The sequence below is a fragment of the Odocoileus virginianus genome, chromosome 11, assembly GCF_023699985.2.
Source record: "Odocoileus virginianus isolate 20LAN1187 ecotype Illinois chromosome 11, Ovbor_1.2, whole genome shotgun sequence".
Classification (NCBI taxonomy): Eukaryota; Metazoa; Chordata; class Mammalia; order Artiodactyla; family Cervidae; genus Odocoileus; species Odocoileus virginianus.
Window position 1 is genome coordinate 20,067,893 of NC_069684.1, and position 16,619 is coordinate 20,084,511.

At 38.7% G+C, this 16,619-nt stretch overlaps 1 protein-coding gene across 9 annotated transcripts in view; it reads right to left on the bottom strand.

Annotated features, from left to right (window-relative positions):
* RASAL2 (RAS protein activator like 2) overlaps positions 1–16,619 on the bottom strand; it is a 389,739-nt gene that overhangs the window by 38,499 nt on the left and 334,621 nt on the right. The gene's annotated exons all lie outside the window — the stretch shown is intronic.

Sequence of the window (16,619 nt, forward strand, 5' to 3'; positions counted from 1 at the left end):
CCACCCTCCAAAGAAATGTTCCAACTCCCATCTGGAAGAACAGATCTTTGTCAACACCATTCAGGGGTTCCGGTTCGTTTTGTCCACTCGTTGGAATGTGGGGAATTGTGACTCTTGTCACTACAGGAGCTAGTACTTCACTGTGTGAAGCCAAACAATATAAAACACAAATTCTCGAATCCAGAACTGGATAGCTATGCAGTTTTACTCAGTAATTATAATATTTATTGACTGAAACACCCAGAGTTAAATACATATATTTTAAGTAGAAGTACCTAGTAATAGGGATAAAAAGAAATGTCTTATAGAAAGATATTTGTTTTTGTAAAATGCATTAAATAAGCAGCTTCATTCATTTCCTTGAAATAACCATGTTAACATTAAAAGGAACTGAAATACTTAATGTCAGAGTAGCTTGCAGTTAAATTATAAAGTAATGAGATATAGGAAACTGGTACTAAAGGCTGCTCTTTCCCTTCTGGTTCCATTCCAACACTGTTTAATCAAATTCCATACATACAGTAAAAAACATCCTAAGACTAGGATTTTAGTTCAGTCTTCTTTCCACAAACAAAACATGTGTTCTCATATTCAGTAGTCTTTTTAAGGTCAAAGAGTCAATAATTACATTTACCGTTGATAATACAAAGTCTGCACAAAACCCACCTAATGTTTTGTACATAAAAATAGAACAATTTAATAGCTCCACATTTATTTCCTTTTGTTCTAGTGGATAAAACAATGTCATGTCACATACTGTCAACATAGCATATCAACTATAAATAACTAAATGCAAAAACAAATTTTAACGTAATTACCATACATCCTTTCCCAGTATGCTTCATGGGAAGCCTGGTTGAGGCAACAGGATAACTAAAACCGTTCCTAAATACAAATGAAACAACAATTCCAGCCCCTTTTTCCCAGGAGGAGTTGCCTGGAGAAGAGAAGCCTCTCCCGCTTTGGGAGTAAGCCTTTCAACAGGAAAGATGAAGAAGGCATATTTAAAATAAGACGTATGACAAAAGCCTTACTTTTATTTTTAAAACTCTCTAGGAAGATATTCTAAAACATAATGTTACCTCAAATCAAATAAACGTCTACCTACGTGAAGCAACTGAACAGCCACCTTGGAGTGCACCCCCAGATCATAGCGCGGCCACATGTCACAGCACAGCACCCACTTTTCTGAACTACATCTCAGACGACAACTCTGGTTAGAAGACAAGAACCAACACAAGATAGTCTCCCCTGCTGCCTTCAGTTACTGATAGCATCTTTGAATAAATGTTTTCCAGGGGTAATTTCAAGTCTTCAATAGCAGCAGAACAGAAACACATGAAACGGAACACTTTCATCTTCTAAACCGGCTGCAGGACAGGTAATATTCTTCTCTTCTTCAGGCTGCATCCAGCCCCTCAGGTAACATAAACAAGGTTCCTGGGCTCTAGGCTGGGCCTGTTGCCATGGTGCTACAGCTATAAGGAGATTAGAGCCCAAGGCAGCATGGAGAAGCCGCCAGTGTGAAGGACTCAAGAAGCATGCTCTGCAAATGTGACCATTTTAAGATGGAAAGGAAGGAACAGTGAGGCCCCACCCATTCCCATGAAGAATTTCGGAGTCAGAAGCTATAGGGAGAAAACAGGCAATTCTGGGTGTGAAGGAGAATCTCTTAACCCTGCTAGAGAACAAAGCAGTGATTTGTTTCTGGATAATCCCCAGCCCCCTACTAAAAGGGATTCCCCTCGTCCCACCTTGCAAGTATAGTCTTTCTCTCACGTCCATTCTATTTCCTTTGCTGTCCTAGTTTAATGTTTCTAGGTATTGTTTTTCATTAACTTACCTGAGTTATATATATATTTTTCTTTTTAGAGAGAGGGGTGGATAAAATTCTTTATTCATTGTATTTATAATGCTGAACAAATTTCATTTTGATACTCAGGCTTATTTTCAAATACAGACATAAACAGATATTACAACCAAGCCACCTGGAATTAGATTTCAAAATTCCTCCTGGTTATGGAAATTTCAAGTTGTTAAGGATCTCCTTATTGTTCAGCATTTATGGATGTTTGTGTGTGTATACACACCGACACCAATGGATTGAACACTACATCTGCTAAATATTCAACGTTGCTACTGAATAAATAAGCAAGCCCTTCCTGTATTGGGAAGAAAGTGTCTTGGAGAAGACAGAAGTAATTCCCAGAGAAGCAGGATTACAGTAAACAGGAAGATTGAGCAGCCTGGGAATGGCAGTAGTGAGGAGGCATTATCTGTGCAAATATAATAGCACTAGTAATCCCAAGTCCCCTCTAAGTCATGTTTACCTCCTCCTGTACCTTCCCTATGAGTTGATTTTTCTTAGATCTGCTAACTAGAGTTTTAGCAGCTTTGACTGGCACTATAGTTTACTTCTCTAAAGGAAAGAATGTGGATTTATTGAGAGAAAAATAGGGGTTTGAAACAATTCTCAGTCCAATCTGACAATGGCCTTCATCAATGAAACTAGCCTCGAAAGTGGACATCGTGAATTCACTAACTACTGGTTCTCTTTATGACCCCTGCACCCCTACCTGTCAACTCCCATCATCTTAAACATCATGTAATAATTCAGGGTTCAAATATGACTATTTCTTGGTTTAACTGGGAACCTGCTTCCCACAAGCAAGTTTAGTTCTAATTCAGGAACACTATCCTGCTTATTTAACTTATATGCAGAGTACATCATGAGAAAAGCTGGGCTGGAAGAAGCACAAACTGGAATCAAGATTGCCGGGAGAAATATCAATAACCTCAGATATGCAGATGACACCACCCTTATGGCAGGAAGTGAAGATGAAATAAAAAGCCTCTTGATGAAAGTGAAAGAGGAGTGAAAAAGTTGGCTTAAAGCTTAACATTCAGAAAACTAAGATCATGGCATCTGGTCCCATCACTTCATGGGAAATACATGGGGAGACAGTGGAAACAGTGTCAGACTTTAATTTTTTGGGCTCCAAAATCACTGCAGATGGTGATTGCAGCCATGAAATTAAAACATGCTTACTCCTTGGAAGGAAAGTTATGACCAACCTAGAGAGCATATTAAAAAGCAGAGACATTACTTTGCCAACAAAGGTCCATCTAGTCAAGGCTATGGTTTTTCCAGAGGTCATGTATGGGATGTGAGAGTTGGACTGTGAAGAAAGCTGAGTGCCAAAAAATTGATGCTTTTGAACTATGGTGTTGGAGAAGACTCTTGAGAGTCCCTTGGACTGCAAGGAGATCCAACCAGTTCATCCTAAAGGAGGTAAGTCCTGGGTGTTCATTGGAAGGACTGATGCTGAAGCTGAAACTCCAGGACTTTGGCCGCCTCATGTGAAGAGCTGACTCATTGGAAAAGACCCTAATGCTGGGACAGATTGGGGGCAGGAGGAGAAGGGGACGACAGAGGATGAGATGGTTGGATGGCATCACTGACTCAATGGACATGGGTTTGAGTAAACTCTGGGAGTTGGTGATGGGCAGGCAGGCTTGGCGTGCTGCGATTCACGGGGTCGCAAAGAGTCAGACACGACTGAGTGAACTGAACTGAACTGAAGGAACACTATATCCTTCAGTCATTTCAGTTGCTCAGTCGTGTCCGACTCTTTGCCAAGTCTGGAGTCTATCACCAACTCCCAGAGCTTGCTCAAACTCATTCATGTCCATTGAGTCGGTGATGCCATCCAACCATCTCATCCTCTGTGGTCCCCTTCTCATCCTGCCTTCAATCTTTCCCAGCATCAGGGTCTTTTCCAATGAGTCAGTTCTTTGCATCAGGTGGCCAAAGTATTGGCACTTCAGCTTCAGTATCAGTTCTTCCAGTGAATATTCAGGACTAATTTCCTTTAGGACTGACTGGTTTGATCTCCTTTACATTTTGGTTTACAGTCAGTAGATAACACTGAATTCTGTGTGAACTCCCAGAGCTCTAGTGATGTGAAAGGTAAGGGTTAAAAATCTAATTGCTTTGCTGATGAAAATTACCTGCTACTTCTGACCTACTTAAGAGAGAAACTACAAGGCAGGAGTAGCTTTCTATCACCCACGACAGTGAATTAATATTATATTGCTTTAACCCACATCACTAGCTGAAATCAGTCTTAAAAGACAAAAGTAAAGTCGTGGGGGGTGGGGAGCCAACATGCATGCCATTGAATTTACTGAAGAAGAAAAAAAAAAGGAGTCAAAAGACTCTGATTAGAGCAATGTTAAGTAAAACACAGCTGGATTTTTCCCAGCTCAACCATCCAATTTTTAAAAAAGCATATTTCCCCCAAAGCGCTAGTGGTACTTGGATGCGCTAGCCCAATCTGCCACATGTTAATGGATTCAGTTCCAAATGTGGGAAGCTTTTAATTAAAAATACAACTGAAAAGATAAATGCTTATTGCCACACAAAATCCTGTACTCCAGGGCAGGTGAATTTCTGCTTGGTGTGGCAGTTATGATTCCAAACTGCTTCGCTGAATTCTTGAAAAGACAGTGCAACCATAAATTGGGTACAGAAATATATGTTTGTGTTCACCAGTGTGTGTTCCTAAGGCACTTTACCTTGTCTGAAAATTTTCCAGGAAGAAATCAATAAAATTAAGTATCCTAGTACTCTAACCAACAAATTTACAAAGGGTCTAATCAGCTTTTTAAAAGTTGCATCTGATTTCTCATTGTTAGTGTATTGGAATGCAAGGGATTTCTGTGTGTTAATTTTATATCCTGCAACTTTACTATATTCGTTGATTAGCTCTACTAATTTTCTGGTAGAGTCTTTAGGATTTTCTATGCAGAGGACCATGTCATCTGCAAACAGCGAGAGTTTCACTTCTTCTTTTACTATCTGGATTCCTTTTACTTCTTTTTCTGCTCTGACTGCTGTGGCCAAAACTTACAAAACTATGCTGAATAGTAGTGGTGAGAGTGGGCACCCTTGTCTTGATCCTGATTTTAGGGGAAATGCTTTCAATTTTTCACCATTGAGGGTAATGCTTGCTGTGGGTTTGTCATATATAGCTTTTATTATGTTGAGGTATGTTCCTTCTATGCCTGCTTTCTGGAGAGTTTTAATCACAAATGGATGTTGAATTTTGTCAAAGGCTTTTTCTGCATCTATTGAGATAATCATATGGTTTTTATCTTTCAATTTGTTAATGTGGTGTATTATATTGACAGATTTGCAGATATTAAAGAATCCTTGCATTCCTGGGATAAAGCCCACTTGGTCATGATGTATGATTTTTTTAATATGTTGTTGGATTCTGTTTGCTAGAATTTTGTTAAGGATTTTTGCATCTATGTTCATCAGCGATATTGGCCTGTAGTTTTCTTTTTGATCGGGTGGAGAGGGAGGTGGGAGGGGGGATAGGGATGGGGAATACATGTAAATCCATGGCTGATTCATGTTAATGTATGGCAAAAACCACTGCAATATTGTAAAGTGAAAAAAAAAAAAAAAGCATAAAAAAAAAAAAAAAAAAAGTTGTATCTGAGCTTTCACTTTGGGGAAAAGACAGTTTTACTTCCTTCCCAGATTTTATTGTTTTTCAACCTGGTATCTGTGAAACCATCCAACTGATGTTTTTCGTTTGAAAGAGCAGATCCTTTCCTATACTATAAAAGTTTCCCTACCTGGATTTTTTTTAAAAAAGGAAAAAAAAAAAAGAAGAAATTAGAGCTCATTTACCAGAGTTCTGTTTGTATGCTAAAAAAAAAATGTCCTCTTTGAGGATTCTGACAGCACTAGCTGCACTGATTTATCTGCTGCAGTTAAAGCCAGTCCCTACTGGTTTTTATGTTTGCTTTAAAAAAAAAAAAAAAAAAAAAACCATACAACCACTCATGCAAAAAGCTATTTATGGAAACATAACATGTACTACTGATCTTCCTTCTCTCTGCTCTCAGCCTCTAGACAGGATGGTCTAATGAACCTAGCTGCTAATGGTAAAGAAGGATGTTTGTCAGCCTGAGTTTTCACTTAAATAAACCCATGGTAAGGAAATTTATCATCACAGTCAAAAACGACATTCAGCCTATCTTGGTACATACACATGCAATGAAAGTGGACACAGAATGAAGACAAGATTATAGATATTAAAACATGTTCTGAAGGGCGAAAAACTCAACCAGCCTTAAATATGACAGGCACTAGGGAAAAATCTACTTACAGAAACTGTACCATATTGTAATACACCTTTTTTGTTCTTAAATTGCAAATGGAATAAAATCTACTAGTGTCTGTTGAACAAATTCAGTATAAACATCACTGAATTAAAACAACAGTATATATAAACAACAATATAACAATATAAACAATACTGAATTAAAAAAACCAGGAAACTAAACTAAATCACACTCACAAATAAATTCAATTAACACATTTAAATAGTTTAAGAGTAAGTGGAAAGATTAGTAACTATTTTTCCCTGAATTTAGACTTCAGTCTCAATGTCACCATAAAATTTAAGTATGGGTGAAAGGAGGATAAAAATTTTAGAAATTGATGAAGTTCAACGATATTTACTTCTTCATCATTCCTAAATTCATGGCTATTTGCTTTCCCACTGGTTTTAATCATTATTCGGTTGAATAAATGAATGTATGTCTGAATCCATCTATTCATTCAATAGTTGTTCGGTGCGCATTATGTGTCAGGCACTATAGTAGATACAGATAGAAGTAAACAATGGTGAAGAAGAAAGGCAAGGTTGTACTCACACATAGTTTATAACCTAGTGAGTCAACAAACCATTATACCATGTGATAAGACCTAGGAAAAAAGATGCAAAAATGGCTCTGTGGGCACTTAGTAGGGGCACTGGATCTTTAGTTGGGGATTCAAAGAAGGTTTCATGGAGGTAAAAGTAATGTGATGGAGTGCTAAAAGTCCTTAGGTAATTAAGGGTGGAGTGGAATCAGCTGTATGCAGAGGTGGAGGTCCTGAGAGTCTGAGAGGGAATGGTCAGCATGTGAGAAAGCCTGTAAGGAAATACAAACCTGGGGTGTTTGAGGAATTGAGAATCAGCAGCGTGGCTCTGGTACAGGGTGCATGCGTGCTGGGGCTGAGAGAAGAGGCGTGGGAAATAATGAAGCCTCAGAGACACTATGATGGGACCAGTAGTAACGTGGGTGTTCCAATTTGATCACAAAGCCAGTGAATGAACATAGAAAGGTCGTGAGTGGTGGTGGGTGAATGACAAGATCAAATGTGTATCTGAGCAAAGTATACTTTTGCTAAAAAGTGGAGAAAGGGGTACAGATACGGGAGAGAAATAATGAAAGACGTAGAGACTGGCTATAGATTATGACAGTAATCTGAGTAAAGATCATGAACTGTAACAGCAGAAATGTGAAAGAAATAAATGGATTTGGGTGGCAATTAGAAGGTAAATAGGGCTCCCCTGATAGTTCGGTTGGTAAAAAACCCACCTGCAATGCAGGAGACCCCGGTTGGCCTCCTGGGTTGGGAAGATCTGCTGGAGAGGGACAGGCCACCCATTCTGGTATTCTCTGGCTCCCCTGGTGGCTCAGATGATAAAGAATTTGCCTGCAACGCGGGAGACCTGGGTTTGATCCCTGGGTTGGGAAGATGCCCTAGAGAAGGGAATGGCTTCCCAATCCAGAATTCTGGCCTGGAAAATTCCATTGACAAAGGAGCCTGGTAGGCTACAGTCTATGGGTCACAATGAGTTGGACACTGAGCAACTTTCACTTCACTCCACTAGGAGGTAAACAGGCCTTAATGACTGTTTAATCATTAATGTCCCCCTTAATCCTGGGCACATCAGTGAGGTGGCAGAGTCAAGGCTGAGTCACTCAGTAGAAAATGGTAAAGTCCTTTCCAGAGATGGGAAGTGAGAGGCAATGCTGGTTGAGGCAAGGGTGGAAATAAAATCAAGTTCAGTACAAGTTTGAGGTTCCTATGCAAGTAGATGTTTGCTTCAGACTATGTTCCCCCCAATCTATGTTGAATTACTAACCTCCAATGTGACTGTATTATGAAGTGTGATCTTTGGGAGGTGATCAGGTCGGGACGGGGCACCCTCATGAAGGGGATTGAAACTGAAAGTGAAAGTCACTCATCGTGTCTGACTTTTTGTGACCCGAATTCTCCAGGCCAGAATACTGGAGTGGGTAGCCTTTCCCTTCTCCAGGGGATCTTCCCAATCCAGGGATCAGACCCAGGTCTCCCACATTGCAGGTGGATTCTTTACCAGCTGAGCCACAAGGGAAACCCATGAAGGGGATCAACGCCTCTATAAAATAGACCCCAGAGAGATCCTTTATAAAATAGACCTCAGAGAGCTCTATCACCCATTCCCCTGTCTGAGGACACAGAGAAAAGAAAGGCTTTTGAACAAGGAAGCAGGTCCCTACCAGATACTGAATCTGCCAGGACCTTCATCTTGGACTTCACAGCCTTCAGAACTGTGAGAGAAATAAATTTCTGTTGATTACAAGCCACCCAGCCTATGATGTTTTATTATAGCAGCCTCAACAGACTAAGACAATGTGAATACTGAAAGAGAATATGCAGATTGAGCAAAGGTCCTAAGGAAATAACCTGAGAAATGCTAACATTTAAATCTACAAAAGCAAGAGACTGAAGAATCTGAAAGACAGAAGGAAACCAGGAGACTCAAGTATCATAAAAACCCAGGGAAGAGAACTCTTAAAAAGGATGGGCTGTCCATCACTGCACAATATAGAGGATGTTAAAATATTAATAGTAGCCACTGGGTATATGAACTGAGAGATAATTGGAAACTTTGGCAAGAGCAGTTTCAGTGAAATGATGAGGATAAAAATGAGACTGCAGAGGGCTAAGGATATGAGTGGGATGTGAGAAAGTGAAGACTAACTCATGAAGTCTGGTGATGAAGGGCTGGCAACTGGGAAAAGCTACAAGGAGGAATGAGGTTGAAATGGCACTAAAGAAGGTCTTCTCTAGTTAATCATTTTTTTCCTCTTAAATAATAAAGTAATACATGCTCCTGGTAATACGTTCCAAGAGCTCAGAAGGATAGAAGGTGAAAAATATAAATAATGGTACCTCCCTCAATCTCCTAGAGAAAATGCTATTAATGATTTTTTTTGTGATCCTCCTAGAAATTTTTTGTACAACCAATTTGGTATACATATACATATGTTTGTGTACGTATATACACACAAATGGAATTCTACCATACTTTTTTCCTTTCAGAGTATATTCTGGAATTCTGTCCACATTGGAAAATATACATATAACTTGCCTCTTTTTATTTATTTATTTATTTTTTCCCATTTATTTTTATTAGCTGGAGGCTAATTACTTTACAATATTGTAGTGGTTTTTGTCATACATTGACATGAGTCAGCCATGGATTCATGTATTCCCCATCCTGATCCCCCCTCCCACCTCCCTCTCTACCCAATTCTTCTGGGTCTTCCCAGTGCACCAGGCCTGAGCACTTGTCTCACGCATCCAACCTGAGCTGGTGATCTGTTTCGCCCTAGATAATATACATGTTTCGATGCTGTTCTCTTGAAACATCCCACCCTCGTCTTCTCCCACAGAGTCCAAAAGCCTGTTCTGTACATCTGTGTCTCTTTTTCTGTTTTGCATATAGGGTTATTGTTATCATCTTTCTAAATTCCATATATATGTGTTAGTATACTGTAATGATCTTTATCTTTCTGGCTTACTTCACTCTGTATAATGGGCTCCAGTTTCATCCATCTCATTAGAACTGATTCAAATGAATTCTTTTTAATGGCTGAGTAATATCCCATAGTGTATATGTACCACAGCTTCCTTATCCATTCGTCTGCTGATGGGCATCTAGGTTGCTTCCATGTCCTGGCTATTATAAACAGTGCTGCGATGAACATTGGGGTGCACGTGTCTCTTTCAGATCTGGTTTCCTCGGTGTGTATGCCCAGGAGTGGGATTGCTGGGTCATATGGCAGTTCTATTTCCAGCTTTTTAAGAAATCTCCACACTGGTCTCCATAGCGGCTGTACTAGTTTGCATTCCCACCAACAGTGTAAGAGGGTTCCCTTTTCTCCACACCCTCTCCAGCATTTATTGCTTGTAGACTTTTGGATAGCAACCATCCTGACTGGCGTGTAATGGTACCTCATTGTGGTTTTGATTTGCATTTCTCTAATAATGAGTGATGTTGAGCATCTTTTCATGTGTTTGTTAGCCATCTGTATGTCTTCTTTGCAGAAATGTCTGTTTAATAACTTGCCTCTTTTTAATGATCACTCTGTACTCCCTTATATGGACTTACAGAACTTTAAGCAATAATTGACAACCATCTACATTTTTTTTTTTCTTTTTCTTTTCTTCTTTATTTTTTGCTTATTATCACCCAGGTTCAAAAAGTATCTTAATACATATACTTTGAAGCACATGTGCATGTATTCATGGTTTAAACTTCCAAATGTGGAACTGCTAGATCATAGGGTACACACATTTAAAGTTTTGATAATGCTAATTTATTCTCCATAATAGATAGTTGTCAACTGAAATTCACACCAATAATGCATGTTTCTACATGCTATCACCACCAAAAATGACACAGGGCTGAATTTAAAATATCTTGGCTATAAATTGGTAAAAAGTGGTAAAAAGTGCTTTAGTATGAATTTCTTTAAATGATGAGGTTGAACACATTTTAAATGTATATCAGTATACAATCAACTTCAGTTCTCTATTCTGTGAATTATGAAATGTTATTTCATGTTCTTAGACCATTTTTCTAATTGTTGAATTTAACTGATACGCAATACTATATGTAAGTTAATGAAATCAGTATTTTCTTCTCTCTATAGTTTAATTGTGTCCCCCAGTTTATGCTCAGAAAAAGTTCTTCCATTCCAAGAGCATAAGAAAGCCAGCCTACAGTTTCTTCTACTGCTTTTACTTTAATTTTTCATCCTTTCCACTTGGATTTGGAGGGAAGGGACTATGATAGGAGCATAGTAGGGAGTTTGCTTTATATTTTACCAAACTGTAAAAATATAATGACTCATTAATTATTACTGCATGGTAATCTACTCTTAATAAGAGTTGTTTCGAGTATGTTTGTGCATATGTGTATGTGTGTGCACAATTTTCCCCTTTTTTTCTCCTTTCTCAATAATTTTCTCAGCAGGTGAGGCTTCCTATCAACACATGCAACAAAGAGTATAACGGAAAAGGCAATCAACTTGGAGCCAAAAGCCCTATGTACTTATGCCTGCTCAAATCACTCATTAGCCATGTGACATGGAACAAATAACCTATTCTTTCTGGACCTGAGTTATCTCATTTGTAAAATACAGATAATGATTTCTGGTCCTACACCTCCCACAGTTATTGTGAGAATCAAATGCAATCATCTATGATTTTACAAATGTCTCATAAACTATGGTACCATACAAATAGGACTATCATTGCAAACATAGCTTTTCACAGTGATATTACATACATTAGTTCATTTTATATAAACTATTCATCTGGTTGAGGTTAGGATGGCTATTCTGGAATTATTCCTTGCTGGAACAATATGAAGACAGAAGGAATAAATGTATGGAAATAAAATTTTTCTACTAAGATAAAGAAGTCTAAGTGAATTAAAATGCTATTGTGATATAATCAGAAACTTCAGTTAGATTTTAGCCCACAAAACTAACAGCTCCTTAATTGGCCCATACCAGTAAACACTGGTAAGGGAAACTAATCTATAGCTAGACTGTATTGATTAATTAATGGCCTGGAATCCAATAATTTCTAAGAAGCTGTCATTCTACCTAAGTACACCATATTTAAGGAAATTCTTTATTATCTAGAATTTGTTTGGATTCTTACCTTTTGTTTCAGGCCAAGAAATTAAGTATTGTAATAGGACAGGCATTGTGATAGGGGGTGGGGATACAAAGATCGTGTGTCTACTTACAGAACTTCCCATCTGCCGTGGTAAACAGAAACATGGAAAGATAAATTCAATAGAGAGTAGTCAGTCCTATAATGAGGTGTATATACTTGGTCATGGGTAGGTATGTGGGGTAGGTGCTTAGTTTAGGATGATGCATAGGAAGAACAAGGGAAAGAAATTAGGGACCATATGACTCCTAACTGGGGTATTGTTGCATCAGTATGAATTAGAAGTAAGCTTGTCAAAGGACAAGGTGTAGGAATAGGAAATGGTTTGCGGGACAGAGAGGGCAGCAAGATTAAAAGTAGAGACATATGAACAGGATAGTAAGTAAATGACAGACTTCTGGTAGGAGTGGCAGGTGCTAACACTGAGAGTTAGGGAACAGACAGAACCATATTCCTACCTGTAGGTTATGCTGAAGACCATAGATTAATGAAAGTATTATATACATGTGTGATGAGATATTAAAACTGAAGTTTCAAATTGAGACTCCAAGATAAAACAGATATTGCATGCCAAAGTAAAGTATCAGACAAACTGCAGAATTTTCAAAGGGAAAGTTTTGGAATGAATTCCATTACCTTGAACCTCTCAGTCAGAACAAGACTATAAAAAGTGGTGAGTATGGAGAAGGGAAAGGATTCTCTGAGGGAGAATTTTGGAGAAAGCTGGGAGGCTCACCCCTCCCAGCTACCAGCCTCCCCCCAAAACACATAAGGGGTATAGGTAGGGAATGCATACAAAGTGGGGTTTGATTTTACCTGGGAAATCTAGAAGATGGGAAATGGCTAACTTTCAGTAGCAGAGCCCAAGTTGATACTTTTACACAAGGCTGCAATCTTAGAGGTTTGTCAGGGCAGAAAATTCGTGGATATTTCCTGTGGACCAGAGACCTGGAAGGGTAGAAACTAGAACAGCAATTCCTACCTAGAAACTGTGGCAGGAGTTGCAAATGAATACCTAGAATAAAAATGTACCCACAAAACTAAAAAACAAACAAACAAAAAACAAAAACCATAGGTGAGAGTTCCTCAGAGATGATGTACTCCTGAAGAATTCCCCAAAGCACCCCATAATACAAGAGTCAGTGTTAAACAACTGCCAGGCTCAGAGAGCATAATGGAAGGCTAAGATAGTTTTGGACGTCCCAGGTTGCACTAGTGATTAACAACCCGTCTGCCAATGCAGGAAACATAGACACAGGTTTGATCCCTGGCTCGGGAAGGTCCCCTGAAAGAGGGTATGGCAATCCATGTCAGTAACTCTTGCCTGGAGAATCCCGTGGACAGAGAAACCTGGCGGGCTACGGTCCATGGGGTCGCAAAGAGTCAGACAAGACTGAAGCGACTTACACACATGCACGCAAGATAGTATTAACTGTTTTCTCATTCCCTTTCCCCGCCTTTCTGTCTCCCATTGCCCCAAATCTGTAGAGTACTTAAAACCACGGGTAGTTAAGCTGGATGGGAAGAGTAGATGAAAAGAGAAGTAAGTAGTTTATAATACTTCCTTCTCCAAAACCAGACACATTCTCTGCAATTTGTTTGGCTGGGGTAAGTATGGGGTTTTGATTACTATTTGGAGAACACCCATAGGCTCTGGGGGTCAAGACCTTTATTTAATAGAGTAACCATAGATTAACTAAATGAATTGTAAACTTAAATATAAAAGCTAAAAATCACAAAACCTTTGGAAGAAAACTTAGGTGAAAATCTTTTGGGACAGGGACAGGGACAGGGACACGGACACCCCCCCCCCCCCCCCGCCACCATAAAATTGCTGGTAGAAATTTAAAATTGTACAGGTACTCTGCAGAATAGTTCGGCAGTTTCTTATTAACCTAAGCAAGTACTTATATAATCAAGCAATTTCACGTTTGTGTATTTACTGTAGAGAAATGAAAACTTATGTGTACACAACTGTTCACAGGGTCTTTATTCCTAATAGCTAAAAACTAGAAACCAATGTTCTCCAGTGGGTGGTTGGTTTAACTTTGGTACATCCATACAATAGAATACTATTCAGCAATAACAAGGAACAAACTGTTGACAGATGCAACAATTTGGAGGGACTTCAAGGGCATTTTATTTACTGGAAAAAATTCTTAAATGGTTACACGTTATACAATTCCATTTATATAACACTTGAAATAACAAAACCATAGAGGTAGAAAACAAAAAGTGCTTGGTAGGGGACAGGGATAGGTGTAGAGAGGGGGTTATGACTGTAAAGAGTAGCAGAGAGTTCTTTTCTGGTAATGGAATAATTGTGTATCTCGATTGTGATGGTGGTGGTTACACAAATCTATATGTAGGATTAAGCTGCACAGAACTATAAACACACACAAATAAGTGCATATAAAAATTGGTGAAAACTGAATAAAGTCTGTAGTCCAGTATCAATGTCAATTACTTGGTTTTGATATTATACTACAGTTATATCACTGGGCTTTGCAGGTGGCTCAGTGGTAAATAATCCATCTGCCAATGCAGGTGATGTGAGTTTGGTCCCTGGGTCGGGAAGATCCCCTGGAGGGGGAAATGGCAACCCACTCCAGTATTCATGCCTGGAGAATCCCATGGACAAAGGAGCCTGGTGGGCTACAGTACACGGGGTCACAAAGAGTTGGATATGACTCAGTGACTGAGCACACACACACTATTGGGGGAAGTGCTTGCAAGACCCCCTAACTTCTTGTCCGTATATGAATTAAAAAGAAAAAGAGTTAAAAAATTGATTCTAATCAGGAGAAACAGAAGAAGCTGAGTGTATATATCCTACAAATGAACACTATAGTTACTCTTAAATATCTCCTGACGGAATAAGCAGACTTTAAAACCATACTTCGTCAATGAGTCTCAGAATCAAAGACATTACTGCAAAGTTTTTTACTTGAAGAACATTTGAAGGAATTGAGAAAATTCTATTCCATGGGCTCACCTTTACCTCAAGACCTTGATAAATTTAAGTAGCACTTCCAGAGCAAGGTTGGCAACCTGACTGGCATTCAAAATCCTGGAATGTCTGACAATGTGGTATGACCATGGTTTTTCAACAATTTCAAAATTTTACAACTTTTCAAAGTGCATTTCAACAAAAGGTAGACATATCAGAGTCTTCTCCTGTCCCTACACCCTTTCACATGACATGGCTTTAATGTGAAAATGCTGCCAATATTGATTCTAGGAAATCACTTTACTGGCTTTTATCTGATTAGATGGCTTTGGAACAATAATGACTGTGACATCCTATTGATTTTGCCTCTAAAATGTTTCTCCTATCTTGTCTTTGATTCTTCATCCCCACTGCCAACTACCCTCTTTACAGCCTTCCTTATTTCTTAAAATAGCTCTTCCCCCCTACCCCCCTTAATTGGAATCCCAAATTTAGTCTCTGCAAACCAAGTCATGTGAAATTCCACTGCTGGATTTATACATGGCACAATTCTAATCAGGTCACTTCCTTGCTCAAAAATGGTTAGTATCTCCCCACTGCTTATACAATAAAATCCAAACTCCCCATTTGACATTCAAGAATTGTCCTGTGTATGGAATACTGGGTTGAAAATAACCTCCCCTCAGAATTTTGACAACACTGCTCCAGTGACTTTTGATTTTCAATATTCTATTGAGAACTGTAATGCAATCCTTTCATACTTCCTTTGTATGTAACCTAATTTTTCTTTCTAGAAGCTTTTAAGATTTTTTTTTTTTAAGTCTTGGTGTTGTGCTCTTTCATGACAATGTGAACTGGGGTGTGTGTGTGTGTGTGTGTGTGTGTGTGTGTGTGTGTGTGTGTGTGTGTGTGTGTGTGTGTGTGTGTGTGTGTGTCTGTTTGTTAGAAAGTCTTTTGTTATTTTTCACTCACTGGGAATATGGTGGCCTTTCCAATATATACATTTATATTTTCTTGTTTTTGGAAATTTTCTTGTATTATTTCTTTGACAGTTTCCTCTCCAAACTTTTCTAAGAAAACTCTTCTTTTATTAGAATCTTCTGGACTGATTTTCTTATTTTCTGTTCCACTTTCTGGGAAACTGACTTGACTTCAGTTTACATATTTTAATTTTCAAACTTTCTTTCTTGCTTCAGTGAGGTTCCTTTACTTACAGCATCTTATTGTTTCATAGATGCACAACCTTACCTTATGAAAATATTTATCATGCTTTGAAGTTGTTTTTGGCTTTGTGCATTGTCTCTGTTTCTTCTGAGTTCTTTTTTCTCTCTCCTATTTATTTGTTTTTCCTCCTGCCTTTCATGGTGAAGAATTTCCTCACTATCTGGAGACTCTTGGCCATCTGTCTTTATTTTAAAGCACTGAAGAACTCAATGGAAACTGTGTGCTGGAATACGGCTTACAGATTAATGAGCTTCACTGCAGAGTACTTCCTGGCCAGATGTTTTTTAAAAAGTAATTTAACATCTTTATTGAAATATAACTAACATACCATAAAGTCTACCCATTTAAAGCACACCATTTTCAGTATACTCAGAATTGTGCAATTATCACCACAGTCTAAGCTTAAAACATTTCATCACTCCAAAAAAGAAACCTCATGTCCATTAGCAGTCATTTTTCATGCATCACTTCCCTGCCCTATATCCCCAGCCTCTAGCAGCCATTAATCTACTGTCTTCATAGATTTGCCTATTCTGGGCATTTCACACAAATGGAATTGTACATTCTGTGGTCTTC